This window comes from Equus przewalskii, chromosome 10 (assembly GCF_037783145.1).
Source record: "Equus przewalskii isolate Varuska chromosome 10, EquPr2, whole genome shotgun sequence".
NCBI classification, from domain to species: Eukaryota; Metazoa; Chordata; class Mammalia; order Perissodactyla; family Equidae; genus Equus; species Equus przewalskii.
In genome coordinates, this window is record NC_091840.1 from 53,864,872 (window position 1) to 53,867,959 (window position 3,088).

Sequence of the window (3,088 nt, forward strand, 5' to 3'; positions counted from 1 at the left end):
CATATCGCCATACACTCTTATCCATCTATAGTTTAACGTATTCATTCTAACCTCTCAGTTTTCCAGACTGTGCCCAACATATTCAAAGCCAAGCTCTTGGAATTAAAACAAACGTGCAACACAACATAAACCTTTTTCTCCTGCTTAAGTAAGTTCTTGGCTCTTACAATAAAAGAAATAACATGGCTTTCACAGCGATTGTCTCTGCTGTGTCCTTAAAAACTATTCAGAAATTCAGTGGTCTGTTTTAGGCTGTATCCACATTTCCCTGAGGTAACAAATGTCACAGCTTATGGAAAGGAGAACCACAGGACAACATCAAAATATACAGAAATGAAAGACCTCGACTAGTATTTCAAAACGTATCCCCTACTTGTAATTGCTAGCACACTCCATCAGTTTACACTGCTAGAAACCCAGACCAGAAAATGCAAATGAAAAATAAGTGATAATCAAAGATTGCACAGAACAATCTTTTCCTGCTGTGAAGAAACACATCATTACGAGAACCAAATGGGCTCTCATAATTTTAGGCAAAAATCTATTCAGTGGGAATGTTAGCTATATCCTAAAACATTTTTTTGAATATAAAAATTAAAAGGGAGAAAAAAAATGCCTTAAATAATCATGCAGTTTCGAGATGTTACCTACAAAGGAACCCAAATCAAACTGGCTTCAGACTTCTCTTCAACACTAAGTTTCAGAAAACAATGGAATGATTTCTATAGATGCGTGGGGGGGAAACAAGTATTACTCTAAAATGTTATACCTACTTAGTTCTGGGCTGGAAATATGGATTTGGGAGCTATTAGCATAAAGGGAAGAATGGCTGCCTTGGATGAGTAAGTTCACACAAGGAGAGATAGTAAAGTGAGAAGACCAGAACGTCTGAGTCAGATGCGTAAGCAATGCCAAGCCAATATTGAAGGGATAGGCAAAAACAGAATAGTCAAAGGGAATGAAAGGAAGCAGCCAAGAGGAGGGTAATTGTCAGGGAAATAAGAATCTAGAACTTTTCTACACCGTGAATCTGGAATCTACTGGGTTGAAGAGAGCCAAGAAGGACAGTAAGGTAAGGGCTGAATACCGCCTACTGAATTTGATGACAAAGAAGCCACTAGTAATAGCCTTAATTATAAAATTTGTAAAATTTAATCAATGAAAAATTTAAAGACATCTGATGTGTACTTTTATAAATCTAATGAATCACTAGCTTTTAAATGAATAATAATACATTTGTTCCCAGTAACTGAGATGAATTGCCCCATAACATTCAGAGTACAAGAAATGGCACATCCCTTTTTATTTTTTTTAATTGCGAAGTATATCATACGTACACAAAGAAGTATGTAATATACATGTACAGTTTAAGAATGATAAAATGAAAACCTATAAGCCAAGTTAAGAAATAAAACCTTACCAAGTACATAAAAGGCCCCTGTGTGTCCCTCACCACCCCAGGCCTCTTTTCCCCTCTGCCCCTGAAAAGTGATCAAAATCTGAATTTGGTGATAATCATTCCCGTACTCTTCTCTAGATTATTTCCTATGTATGTCTGTCTAACAAAATATTGTTTGTTTTGTTTGGTTTAAAACTTCTAATAAATATAATATTGAATACATTCACCTACAGCTTGCCTGTTTTGTTTAACATTATGCTTTGAAATTCATCCATGTTGATGCACGCAGCTACAGTCCATTCATTTTCAATGCTGTATAGTATTTCATGCTATGAATAGTATACACCACAATTTATTTATCCATCCTATCACTGATGAACACTTGGTTTGTTCCCCATGATTTTGCTCTTATGAACAATGGACCAATTAATATTCCTTTACATGTCTCCTGGATGGAGCTCCGAGTAGCCTGTCCTCTCCTTCTATACATGTATCCAATACATCTGCCCATTTGTGTCTGATGTCTTCATTTAGTGGCATCCAAGATGGTCAAAAGGAAACTATTCTAACAACGCATGCACATCCTTTGAATTAAAATTTCATCATTATTTTGAATATTTGATATGGAAAAGTTGATTTAGATTCAATATCCATTAGCAAGATCACAAGAAATTTCAACATAATATTTGTCAGGGAAGAAAAGAAAGAGCTGTTAGATTCTGTAAATATAATATCAACTGTTCATTTTTGAATGATTGTAAAAGGCTTTAAATTTTGCATTACTTGTGTGAACAAATTTATTGTCAATGATGACTATGCAGAATTTAAAGAGATTATTATTGAAAAATGTTCAACAGGAACTGGGCATAGCCACTTCAAGCAAAAACTCTTATATAAAAAAATGCTATGCTCGTGGAAGCAACTTCAAGTTTCTAATTTAAAAATGGAAATTATTTCATCTGAACAGTTACATAAATTCAACATCTTCCTTGACACATTTTGTAGTAGCCAGCCTCTGAGAAGGAACCCAACAATTCTTGTCCCCTGGTATTCACGTCCTGGTGTAGTTCTCTTTTAGATTGACTAGGGTGGACCTCTGAAACTAATAGCATTATTGCAGAAATGTTGGTGTGTGACTTCTAAGACTAGGTCATAAGAGACAATGTGGCTTCTGCCTTGCTCTCTCTTAAATCACTTGGTCTAGGTGGAGCCAGCCATAGTGTTATGAGGACATTCAAGCACCCAACGGAGAGCCCCATGTGCTGAGACACTGAAGCCTCCTGCCAACAGCCAGCACTGACTCACCAGCCATGTGAGTGAGCCATCCTGGAAGGGGCTCCTCCAGACCCAGTCAAGCAAGAGGATGCATCTTTTCTAAAACATTTTGAGAGATCCTGAGCCAGAACCATCCAGATAAGCTGCTCCCAAATTCCTGACCCATCATAAACTATGTGAGATAATAAATGTGTATTGCTATTTTAAGCTGATAACTTTTAGGGTGATTTGTTACATAGTAATAGATAGCTAATACACTTGTAATTTTATTTTCCTTACCATAATTACACAATATAAAGACAATGTCGATTGTTTTCAATAAATCCCAAATAGATGCCCCTAAATCTCCTTCTAAAATGGAGATAAGCTGTGCTGTTGGAAAAAAAAAAAAAAGCAAAAGCTGGGATTGCCAGT

The 3,088-nt window shown here is 36.2% G+C and overlaps 1 long non-coding RNA gene across 1 annotated transcript; it reads left to right on the plus strand.

Annotated features, from left to right (window-relative positions):
- The first annotated feature begins 1,041 nt into the window (after window positions 1-1,041).
- On the plus strand, window positions 1,042-2,886 carry LOC139073964 (uncharacterized). Its single transcript, XR_011523203.1, has 2 exons — window positions 1,042-1,072; window positions 2,604-2,886. It is a non-coding gene; the product is annotated as an uncharacterized lncRNA (long non-coding RNA).
- The last annotated feature ends 202 nt before the right edge of the window (window positions 2,887-3,088 follow it).